The sequence below is a fragment of the Vicia villosa genome, unplaced genomic scaffold (assembly GCF_029867415.1).
Source record: "Vicia villosa cultivar HV-30 ecotype Madison, WI unplaced genomic scaffold, Vvil1.0 ctg.000911F_1_1, whole genome shotgun sequence".
Lineage (NCBI taxonomy): Eukaryota > Viridiplantae > Streptophyta > Magnoliopsida > Fabales > Fabaceae > Vicia > Vicia villosa.
Window position 1 is genome coordinate 289267 of NW_026705409.1, and position 12710 is coordinate 301976.

A 12710-nucleotide genomic window follows, 5' to 3' on the forward strand; every position below is an offset into this window, starting at 1 on the left:
TACAATAGTGGTATCAAAGTAGGTCGGTCCGTCCGGCCAATTGTTGAGTCAGTTGAGTTGCGCGACAGTTGTATATTGTCGGCATTTTATTCCTTGGTACGCGACATGTGAGTGAATCACTGTCGGTACTTGGTTGTTTGTTGCAGGTGTTGGATTGAAACAAGTGAGGGAGAAGCTTCGCTTCTCGGTTATGTTTCAGTTGTAAAAAGATTGATTCAGTAGGCTGTTGTTGGCAACAGTGCGAGCGTTGTTGGAGTTCGTTGTTCCCGAATTGAAAGTGACTTGGAATTAAGACTTGACTGGTAATTGAGTTGGAACATCTTGGGGGAAGATGATTAGGGGTAATTGATAATTATTTATAGGAGAGGAAATTAGGAAGTTGTAATGTATCAGCTCTGCTGAGGGGCTGCGAAGTTGTCAGTCGAGTAGCCTTGCGTCTCGGAAGAGGTTCAGCTGCAAGTTGCAAAGAGGATTGCGGTCGTAATGTTTCAGAAATCGCGCTTCGGCGATGGGATGTGTTGCTCAAGTTATAAGAATGTTTGAAAGTGAAGAGATATGATAAGGGGCTATTTGGAATGTGAGTGAGTTGAAGAGAATGAGTTTTGGAGTGAGATTTTTGTAAGCAAAACGCAGGAAAATTGCTGAATAGCTGCAGAACTTCGAAAATTCATAACTGGAGTTCTGGACATCCGAATTGAGTTCCGTTTGAAGCGTCGGAAAGCTAACGAGATGAACCTTGTTATAAAAATGGTTGCAGCAGCTGTAACATAATTAATTGTGACAGGATGATGTTGGAAAGCGGTGAAGTTACGGTTACTCTTGTTATTATAACTAGACTTGTTTATTGGTACTGCACGGGATGTCAGTGTTGAACGGATTGAAGGAATAATTAGAAGGTTTGTTGAGAAGTAATTTTAAGAATTGAATTTACCAATTGAGTAGTTTTGGATATATCGTATAGAGTGTCGTTGCATGATGTCAGTGTTGCATTTTTCGGGCAATGATTGGAAAATTCATATCTTGAGTTTCGAGTGTCGGATTAATGTGCCGTTTGAACCTACGAGGAGGAGGGATTGTGTTCTAATTTATGGAAGAGTTATAAATACAGTAGAGTGACCCTATGAGGAGAGGTTCTGAAGTCGGTTATGGAAGCGTGAAACTTGTTGAATAAGAATGCCTACTACCGCGATTGTTTGGAACGACGTGGAGTAGAACATGTTGTTGATGAATAAGTCGACGAGATGTTCGGTAATAAAGATGGTTTGAGTGCCGATGAATTTTAGTGAAGAGTGCATTAGTAGTAAAGATGGGATAAACTTTAGAACTCTTGGAATCGTATTTGTGATGGCAAAGTAAGTATAAAAGAAGAATTTTAGAGGATTTCCGACACCTATTGAATGTGAGGAAGACTTAGTCGAGATTACGAATGGGATGATATTTGGACGTGAAGGATGTAATAGAATTTGGATTAAAACCACGAGTTATGAATGTTGTCTTGGTCTTGCAGGTTAATTGTATGGTTCAAAATTCGAAGTGTTTAGTGATCATAAGAGTTGAAGTACCTCTTTGATCAGAAAAGGCTTAATATGAGGCAGTAGAGATGATTAGAGTATATTTTTTTAGGATTAGGATTTTGGTTTGAATTACCATCCTAATGAGAAAAATGTTGTGTTGTTGTGTTGCGTAAGAAGTCTTTAAAATGTCGGTGCTAATGATGAATGAGTTGGATTTAATTGAACAATTTAGAGATTTGAGTTAGTATGTGAAGGCACTCCTAATAGTGTTAGATTGAGTATGTTAAAAGATGACTAGTGGTCTTCTTAACGAGATTAGAGAAGGTCAGAAAGATGATGTTGAGTTGATCGATAGGTTGACTTGAATTACCAAAGTAAAGGCGGTGAATTCAGAATTGACGAAAACGATGTAATGAGGTTGAGTGATTGTATTTGTGTAACTGATGTTTTGAGCTTCAGAAGGATATTCTAGAAGGACACCGTAGTGAATTATTGGACTATGACGATGTTAATGAGTTTGGGTGCAAACTCGGAAAGGGACACTATTATGTAGTAACGACAGTTTATGCTTAAATATGGTTGTCGGCTATCTATTGACAAATTGAGGACTTGATCACCCTTAATCTCTTGTTGATAGTAGACGGAATCATATAGATGGGATGAGCTTGTTTGTTGCCTTAATGGTATAAGATGTGATGGATATTAAACCGTGAGAATAATCACTCACTATGTTGTGTGAACTTATGAAGAAGTGAATATGAAAGAGTGCAACATGGTGGATGATGACTTAAGACGGGTAATCAGAGTCGCGCAGCGAAAGTGTGATGTGGAGTAGTGTTATGAGTACTACTCGCGGGAAGTAAGGAATTAATATGTCGGAAGCCTACATAGAGAATATGTATTGATCTATATGTTGGATTTAGAATCCAGTGGATGTAAGGATGTCGTGTCGAAGGATTATAACTCTTTGAATAATTGTCGAGATGATGAATATGTTATTACGGTTGTACGTAGTTAACGAGTATGTATTCGGCGAAATTAAAACGAAGAGTTGATGCTATGTGATGTTGTAATAATTTTGTGTTGTTGTTAAGGGGTTATTGTAGATTCTAGATATAATGAGGAATTATACTCTATAAAGGACGAAGTTGATTTAATTCTTAAAGAAGAGCGAGACTCAGTTTGAGCTATTTTGTAAGCAATGGTGTATTAAGGATGATGAGTGTGATTATAACTACTTGTGTGTACTCGTTCCGATGGTTGGAATGTCTTAATAGATGTAGTAACTCAAGAATTGTTGTTGAATGAATATAAGTAATTCTAAGTGGTAAATTAGTACCATGTATGGTAAAGGAGGATTTTAAACGAATGAGTAAAGAGAGTTGGAGTTGGGCAAAACTCAGAAATCTATTTGGTATAGATGATTGTGATGAGTAGTCAGAGTAGTGCGGAAAAAACGGAATGTAAAGTGTTGGATAATCGATGGTGTGACTTAAGAGGAGTCAGATAATTGGAATTCAATGGTATAGGAATATGAGTATTGAGTTTCTTGAAGGAAGCGGTTGGTGAAAAGTGTAAGTATTACCTTATCGCTCAGATGGAAAAGCGTGTCTAAGGTTGGTATGTTTGGTAGAAGGGATCCATTACTGTATTGTTGATCAAGTGTGATCATACTATAAATTGTGTAATTGTATTACTCGTTTGATGAGCGCATTGTATAAGTTGTACCTCAATGTTCTGTTGTTGTTAACCTTTTGGAGATAAAGCGAGTGGTATACTTTTGGATAGTCAAATGCGACATAAGAACTGGGATTTGAATGTATGAAACATGTTTCCTGTTGGTTATGTCAGATGGATTGACCGATGGTAATGTTAATTGGGAGCTGGAGAGTCGGGTGAAGGACTCTTATACGAGCTGGTTACTTGAGGTGTGTTTTCGAGGACGAAAACTCTTTTAGTGGGGGAGAGTTGTAACACCCGTATATTTTAGTTTTTAATTTAAATGGAAATTTAATTAATAATTAGAATTATTGGTGACTTGTAGGATTTAATTGGAAAAGGATGGTTTATGGTGTTGGGCCATGTGTGATGTTAAGAAATGAGGGGGTGTTATGTTAGTAAAGGTCTTATTCCAATTAAAATTTATTTTATAAAATAATAAGAATTGGGAATAAGGGAAAGGAACGTGAAAAGCAGAGCAGAAGAGATGAGAGATTGGAAAGCTAGCACGTGAAGAGGAGCAATTGAGGGAGAGACCAATCAAGAACTCTTTGGCTAAGGTAAGGAGGGACTCTCCGGTTATCATCTATTATCGTGTTCTTAGATAATAATATTGATTAGGGATGTTGTTGAGTCAATTGGATTATATGTTAGGTTTAGGGAGGTTATGAATTGATGAAAATTGCATGGATTATTGATTGATTATGTGTTGTTTTGATGTGTGATGATGAATAATGATGCAATTGATGATTAACTGCCTGTATATGATGTTTAGAGACAGTTTTGGACTCAAATTGGGTGAGATCGCAGGAACTGACGCAGACCTGAAAGTCTGTGAAATCGCCAGTTCGCGCCGCGTCCTAGTGTTGGCGCCGCGAAGGCGTACTTGTTTTCTCGTATCGCGCCGCGTGCATAGGTTGGCGCCGCGAACGTGTTTGGGTGCTTCAGGTCGCGCCGCGAACCTTGGTTGCGCCGCGTGCTGTAGCGTTAGTTGTTTTCTTTGAAAAATGTAAAAATGTGTAATTTTCAAACCGTAAGTCCGTTTTAGACGCCGTTTCGGACGTTGTTCCTTAAATTGAATGCTCTACCGTATGAAATAAATAAAACAACAATAAATTGATTTTATTTTGAAAAGTATCGTTTTCTCCAAATGTGGTTTATTCTGGTTTTGCATAATTGATGAGGTGCAATGAATTGTTGGTTGCATAATTGAATATGTGCAATGATTGTGTGCTGTGATAATGTGGTTGCTTCTGCTTGTTATGCAAATGGATGTTGTTCATGGTAAATATGGTTATCATGTGTTTTGATGAACGATGATGTAAATGCTCTGTTGTTGTTGGGTTGATTTGTTGTACTTGGTACACGATGATGAGAGGTGCTATTGTTGTTGCATTGTGTGGTGGTTTATGCGTACACACACATTAATGAATGATTTACCTGTTATGATGTTGTGGTTGTAAATGGTGTTTGTTATACATATCTTGTTGATGTGAAATATGTATTTTATTATGGTTGAGAAATAGCATAACTTTGTTTGGCTATTGATTATTGTGGTGGTTGATGATTATGACATTTGGTTGATGATTATGTTATGGGTGATACATGCATTTCATAGTCATTATGTGGCTGATCCTTGACGATGGTGGATCAGTGGTAGCTAATTCCCATTGTGTGGAATTAGTGAGTGGTGTCGCCGTATCTTTGACGATGATGGATCGGTGAGTTGGGTTATCCCAGATTTTGGTACCACATGCATATAGTTGCATTTGCATTAGGCTACTTGTGTTATTATAACATGAATGGAAGATTGTCCAATGTTATAATATGTAATGATTGTGTAATGGTTATGATTTGTTTGGATGAATTATGGTGTTGTCTCTTGGTAATGTATTCTATTTGTTGCTGTGTGTTGATGAGTACTTCCTGACAACCTGAATATAATGAAATTGGATGAATAATGTGACTATGATGTGTTGTTATTTAAGATGCAATAACATTTGTTAACTCTGATGAGACTCACCCTTACTGTTGATATTTTCAGATTGAGGATAGTGGCTTTGGCTCGGTGAGGATTAGCTTATGAGCCAGTTCGTTTAGTATAGCGTCGGTGTCATGCTCTGATATTGTAACACTGGGGAAACGATAGCTTAGAGTTTATGATGATACTCTATCGTGTTGTTATTGTATTAATTCTGTGGGATATTGCATAGATGATGTTATGTTTATCCGTATGGTGAATTTCCGCTGTGTTAACATGAGATGTTTATGTATTATGATGAATTGTTCCTTAGTGAAAGCATGACAATGAATTTATGATAATTTGTTTTAAATTGAATTGTGGCACCCTTGTTTTCATGTTTTACTCTGAATTATTTTATAAATTTCCGTGGGGTTTAGAAGGGTGTTACAACTAGCGCATTTGTAACGCCCCAGACTGCTTTCGGGATGATCGACTGACCCTACAAACCAACACGGGTCTTTTCAGCATGTTTTGACCTCACTCACACGCTTTCTGGGAAACTTCCCAGAAGGTCACCCATCCCAATACTACTCCAAGTCAAGCACGCTTAACTGTGGAGTTCTTATGGAATGAGCTACCGAAAAGAAGATGCATCTTGTTGGTATAGGTAGTACCTATCAATCCTTATAAGCTTTCCTTCAACCATGCAGTGTAACACCCGTATATTTTAATTTTTAATTTAAATGGAAATTTAATTAATAATTAGAATTATTGGTGGTTTGTGGAATTATTTGGAAAGAGTTATGAGATGGGCTATTGGGCCATGTGTGATGTTAAGGAATGAGGGGGTGTTATGTTAGTAAAGGTCTTATTCCAATTAAAGTTTATTTTATAAAATAATAAGAATTGGGAATAAGGGAAAGGAACGTGAAAAGCAGAGCAGAAGAGAGGAGGGATTGGAAAGCGAGTACGTGAAGAGGAGCAATGGAGGGAGAGACCAATCAAGAGCTCTTGGCTAAGGTAAGGGGGGACTCTCCGGTTATCATCTATTATCGTATTCTTGGATAATAATATTGATTAGGGATGTTGTTGAGTCAATTGGATTATATGATAGATTTAGGGATTGGGTAGAATTGTATGGTGTTTGATCCCTATGTTTTCCCTATGTTTGAATCCATGATATCTATGTTGTTATGATCTCAATTGATGTGTAATTGATGTATTATGAGGTGTTTTTCGTGTTGTTTGTGCATTCTATTTTCCTAGATTCGTACTGGTATGAATTGGGTGAATTGGAATGTGTAGAATGCTGTTTTCTGCAGGTTGGGGTTTCTGAAATCGCCGGTTCGCGCCGCGTGCACAGGGTTGGCGCCGCGAACAGGTGGGCAGAATGCCAGGAATTTGTGATACGCACAGGTCGCGCCGCGTACCTGTGTTAGCGCCGCGAAGGCGTACTTGTTTTCTCGTATCGCGCCGCGTGCATAGGTTGGCGCCGCGAACGTGTCTGTGTAGTTCAGGTCGCGCCGTGAACCTTGGTTGCGCCGCGTGCTGTAGCGATAATTGTTTTATCAGAAAAGTTAATTGATGTGTAACTTTCGAATCGTAGGTCCGTTTTTAGTGCCGTTTCGAGCACGATGAATCTTATGAGATAGCCTACGTGTTTAAATGATGAAATGAGGTGTGAATCCAATTATTTTTAAATATGATTTTATTTCTTGATGAATGATGTATTGTACATATATGTGATGAGATGTGTTAAATACATGCTAAGTTGAAATATTAATCATGTGACGATTTGTTTGATTGGATGATGTATTGTTGACATATATGATGAAATGTGACAATATAAGATGTTGTTTTGAAAACGTTATGATGTGATGATTTGTAGAGAATTGTATGATGTTGATTGATTTGTTTTGGAATGATGTGGGTACATGTGTGTTCTTCTTATTGATGATGATGATTGATGTGGACACATGTATGTTCTTTAATGATGATGATGATGATGATGATGATGATTGATTGTATTGAATGATGCTAATGTATATAAACATACTTTGATGATAATGATGATGTTAATGATGATGATGAAATGAGTATTTGATGATGTTACTCATTAGACTTGACGATGGTATAAGTATGTTGTATATGTTGCATTCATTCATGTGCATTGATGATACTGTATCCATAAGGGTGTGTTGGATCAGTGAAGGGCATGATTCCCACTGTGTGGAATCTGTGCTGGCAGGGCCGTATCTGGATGATGTTGGATCGGTCATGGGTTATTCCCATTGATGATGTTGGTACCACATGCATAGTGTCAGTTCATACATATGCATACTTTTATAACATGATTGGAAGTATTCCAGTGTTATAAATATTGATGATGTGTTGGTTGTGTGTTTGTTGAATTAATGTTGAGTATGATTGTCTGCTTGCAAGATGTGTTCTGTTAACGTTTGTGTAAACGATGGATGTTCCTGATAATCTGAATATGATGAAATTGGGTGAATAATATAACTATGATGTGTTGTTATTTAAGATGCAATAACATTTGTTAACTGTGATGAGACTCACCCTTACTGTTGACATTTTCAGATTGAGGATAGCTGCTTTCGACTTGGTGAGGATTAGCTCATAAGTCAGTGTATTAGTGTAGCGTCAGGTGTCATGCTCTGATATTGTAACACTGGGGGAACGCTAGTTTAGAGTTTATGATGATACTCTATCGTGTTGTGAATGTATTAAATTATGTGGAATATTGCATAGATGATGTTATGCTATCCAGTTGATGAATTTTCCGCTGTGTAACATGAGATGTTTATGAGTTATAATGAAATGTTCCTTAGTGAAAGCATGACAATGGATTTATGATAAAATTTGTGTTAATTGTAATTGTGGCACCCTTGTGTTCATGTTTTACTCTGAATTATTTTATTAAATTCCGTGGGGTTTAGAAGGGTGTTACAATAGTGGTATCAGAGCAGGTCGGTCCGTCCGGCCAATTGTTGAGTCAGTCGAGTTGCGCGACAGTTGTATATTGTCGGCATTTTACTCCTTGGTACGCGACATGTGAGTGAATCACTGTCGGTACTTGGTTGTTTGTTGCAGGTGTTGGATTGAGACAAGTGAGGGAGAAGTTTGGCTTCTTGGTGATGTTTCAGTTGTAAGCCGATTGATTCAGTAGGCTGTTGTTGGCAACAGTGCAAGCGTTGTGGGAATTTGTTGTTTCCCGAATTGAAGGTGGCTTGGAATTAAGATTTGACTGGTAATTAAGTTGGAACATCTTGAAGGAAGATGATTAGAGGTATTCGGTGATTATTTGTAGGAGAAGAAAATTGGAAATTGCGATGTGTCAGCTCTGCTGGTGTGATGCGAAGTTGTCAGTTGAGTAGCCTTGGGTCTTGGAAGAGGATCAGTTGCAAGTTTGCAAAGAGGATTGTTGTAGTAACGTTCCAGAAATCACACTTCGGCGATGGGATGTGTTGCTCAAGTTATAATAATGCTTGGAAGTGAAGAGATACAATAAGGGGCTGTTGGGAATGTGATAGAGTTGAAGAGAATGAGTTTTGGAGGGAGATTTTCGTAAGCAAAACGCAGGAAAATTGCTGAATAGCTGCGGAACTTCGAAAATTCATAACTGGAGTTCTGGGCATCCGAATTGAGTTTCGTTTGAAGCGTCGGAAAGCTAACGAGATGAACCTTGTTATAAAAATGGTTGCAGCAGCTGTGACATAATTAATTGTGACAGGATGACGTTGGAAAGAGGTGAAGTTGCGGTTACTCTTGTTCTTATAACTAGACTTGTTTATTGGTACTGCACGAGATGTCAGTGTCAGTGTTGAACGGACTGAAGGAATAATTAGAAGGTTTGTTAAGGAGTAATTTTAAGAATTGAATATAGCATTTGAGGAGTTTTGGATATATCGTATAGAGTGTCGCTGCATGATGTCAGTGTTGCATTTGTTTTGGGGCAATGATTGGAAAATCCATATCTTGAGTTCCGAGTGTCCGATTAATGTGCCGTTTGAACCCACGAAGAGGTGGAATTATTTTCTACATTATGGAAGAGTTATAAATACAGTAGAAGTGATCCTATGAAGGGATATTCTGAATTCGGTTAAAGAGGTGTGGAACTTGTTGAATAGGGATGCCTACTACCGATTGTTTGAAACAAAATTAAGTGGAACATGTTGTTGATGAATAAGTTGATGAGATGCTCGATAATAAAGATGATTTGAGTACTAATAGATTTTAGTGAGAAGTGAATTAGTAGTAAAGATGGAATAAACTTTAGAACTCTTGGAATCGTATTTATGATGGCAAGGTAATGATAAGTATAAAAGAAGAATTTTAGAGGATTTCTGACACCTAGTGAATGTGAGGAAGACTTTGTTGAGATGTCGAGTGGGATGATATTTGAGCACGAAGGATGTCATAGGATTTGGATTGAGACCACGAGTTATGAATGTTGCCATGGTCTTACAGGTTAATTGTGTGGTTCAAGATTCGAAGTGTTTTGTGATCATAAGAGTTGAAGTACCTCTTTGATCAGAAAGGGCCTAATATGAGGCGGGAGAGATGATTAGAGTATTTTTCTAGGATTGTAATTTGGTTTGAATTACCATCCTGGTAAGGAGAATGTTGTGCTACTGTGTTGCGTAGGAGGTCTTTAAATATGTCGGTGCTAATGATGAATGAGTTGGATTTAATTGGACGATATTGAGACTTGAGTTGGTATGTGAAGGCACTCCTAATAGTGTTAGATTGAGTATGCTAGAAGATGACTAGTGATATTCTTGACGAGATTAGAGGAGGTTAGAAAGATAATGTTGAGTCGATCGATAGGTTGACTTTGAATTACCAAGGTAAAGGCGGTGAATTCAGAATCGACGAGGATAGTATAATGAGGATTGAGTGATTGGATTTGTGTTCCTGATGTTTTGAGCTTCGGAAGAATATTTTGGAAGAAGGACACCGTAGTGAATTATTGGACTATGACGATGTTAATGAGTTTGGGTGCAACCTCGGAAAGGACACTATTATGTAGTAACGACGGTTTATGCTTAAATATGATTTTCAACTAATATTGACAAATTTAGGACTTGATCACCCTAAATCTCTTGTTGGTAGTAGATGGAATCATATGGAAGAGATAAGCTTGTTTTGTTACCTTAATGGTTTAAGATGTGATGAATGCTAAGCTGTGAGAATAATCACTCACCATGTTGTGTGAACTTATGAAGAAGTGAATACAAAAGAGTGCAATATATTGGATGATGACTTAAGGCGGGTAATTAGAGTTGCACAGCGAATGTGTGATGTAGAGTAGTGTTATGAGTACTACTTGTGGCAAGTGAAGAATTAATATGTCGGAAGCCTACATAGAGAATATGTGTTGGTCTATATGTTGGATTTAGAATCCAGTGGATGTAAGGATGTCGTGTCGAAGAATTGTAACTTTTGAATAATTGCCGAGAATGATGAATATGTTATTACGGTTGTACATAGTTAACGAGTATGTATTCGGCGGAATTAAAACGAAGAGTTGATGCTATGTGACGTTATAATAATTTTGTGTTGTTGTCAAGGGGTTATTGTAGATTCCAAATAGAATGAGGAATTATACTCTATGAAGAGAGAAATCAAGTTAATTCTTAGAAAAGAGCGAAACTCAACTTGAGTTGTTTTGTAAGAAATTGTGTATTGAAGCTGATGAGTGTGATTATAATTGCTTGTGTATACTCGTTCTGATGGTTAGAATGTTTTAATATATGTAGTAATTCAAGAATTTGTTTTTGAGTACGAGTAAGTATTGCTAAGTGGTAAATTGGTACCATGAATGGTGAAGAATGATTCTTGAACGAATAAGTACAGAGAGTCGGAATCGGGTAAAAACTCAGAAATCTATTTGGTATAGATGATTGTGATGAATAATCAGAGTATTGCGGAAAAAGCGAATGTAAAGCGTTGGATAATTGATGGTGTGACTTAAGAGGAGTCAGATAATCAGAATTCAGTGGTATGAGAATATGAGTATTGAGTTTCTTGAAGGAAGCAGTTGGTAAAAAGTGTAAGTACTACTTTATCGCTCAGATAGAAGAGTGTGTCTAAGGTTGGTTATGTTAGATGGATTTTTGAGGATTGAATGATGGTAATGTTAATTAGGAGCTTGAGGGTCAGGTGGAGGACTCTTATACGAGCTGGTTACTTGAGGTATGTTTTCGAGGACGAAAACTCTTTTAGTGGGGGAGAGTTGTAACACCCGTATATTTTAATTTTTAATTTAAATGGAAATTTAATTAATAATTAGAATTATTGGTGGTTTGTGGAATTATTTGGAAAGAGTTATGAGATGGGCTATTGGGCCATGTGTGATGTTAAGGAATGAGGGGGTGTTATGTTAGTAAAGGTCTTATTCCAATTAAAGTTTATTTTATAAAATAATAAGAATTGGGAATAAGGGAAAGGAACGTGAAAAGCAGAGCAGAAGAGAGGAGGGATTGGAAAGCGAGTACGTGAAGAGGAGCAATGGAGGGAGAGACCAATCAAGAGCTCTTGGCTAAGGTAAGGGGGGACTCTCCGGTTATCATCTATTATCGTATTCTTGGATAATAATATTGATTAGGGATGTTGTTGAGTCAATTGGATTATATGATAGATTTAGGGATTGGGTAGAATTGTATGGTGTTTGATCCCTATGTTTTCCCTATGTTTGAATCCATGATATCTATGTTGTTATGATCTCAATTGATGTGTAATTGATGTATTATGAGGTGTTTTTCGTGTTGTTTGTGCATTCTATTTTCCTAGATTCGTACTGGTATGAATTGGGTGAATTGGAATGTGTAGAATGCTGTTTTCTGCAGGTTGGGGTTTCTGAAATCGCCGGTTCGCGCCGCGTGCACAGGGTTGGCGCCGCGAACAGGTGGGCAGAATGCCAGGAATTTGTGATACGCACAGGTCGCGCCGCGTACCTGTGTTAGCGCCGCGAAGGCGTACTTGTTTTCTCGTATCGCGCCGCGTGCATAGGTTGGCGCCGCGAACGTGTCTGTGTAGTTCAGGTCGCGCCGTGAACCTTGGTTGCGCCGCGTGCTGTAGCGATAATTGTTTTATCAGAAAAGTTAATTGATGTGTAACTTTCGAATCGTAGGTCCGTTTTTAGTGCCGTTTCGAGCACGATGAATCTTATGAGATAGCCTACGTGTTTAAATGATGAAATGAGGTGTGAATCCAATTATTTTTAAATATGATTTTATTTCTTGATGAATGATGTATTGTACATATATGTGATGAGATGTGTTAAATACATGCTAAGTTGAAATATTAATCATGTGACGATTTGTTTGATTGGATGATGTATTGTTGACATATATGATGAAATGTGACAATATAAGATGTTGTTTTGAAAACGTTATGATGTGATGATTTGTAGAGAATTGTATGATGTTGATTGATTTGTTTTGGAATGATGTGGGTACATGTGTGTTCTTCTTATTGATGATGATGATTGA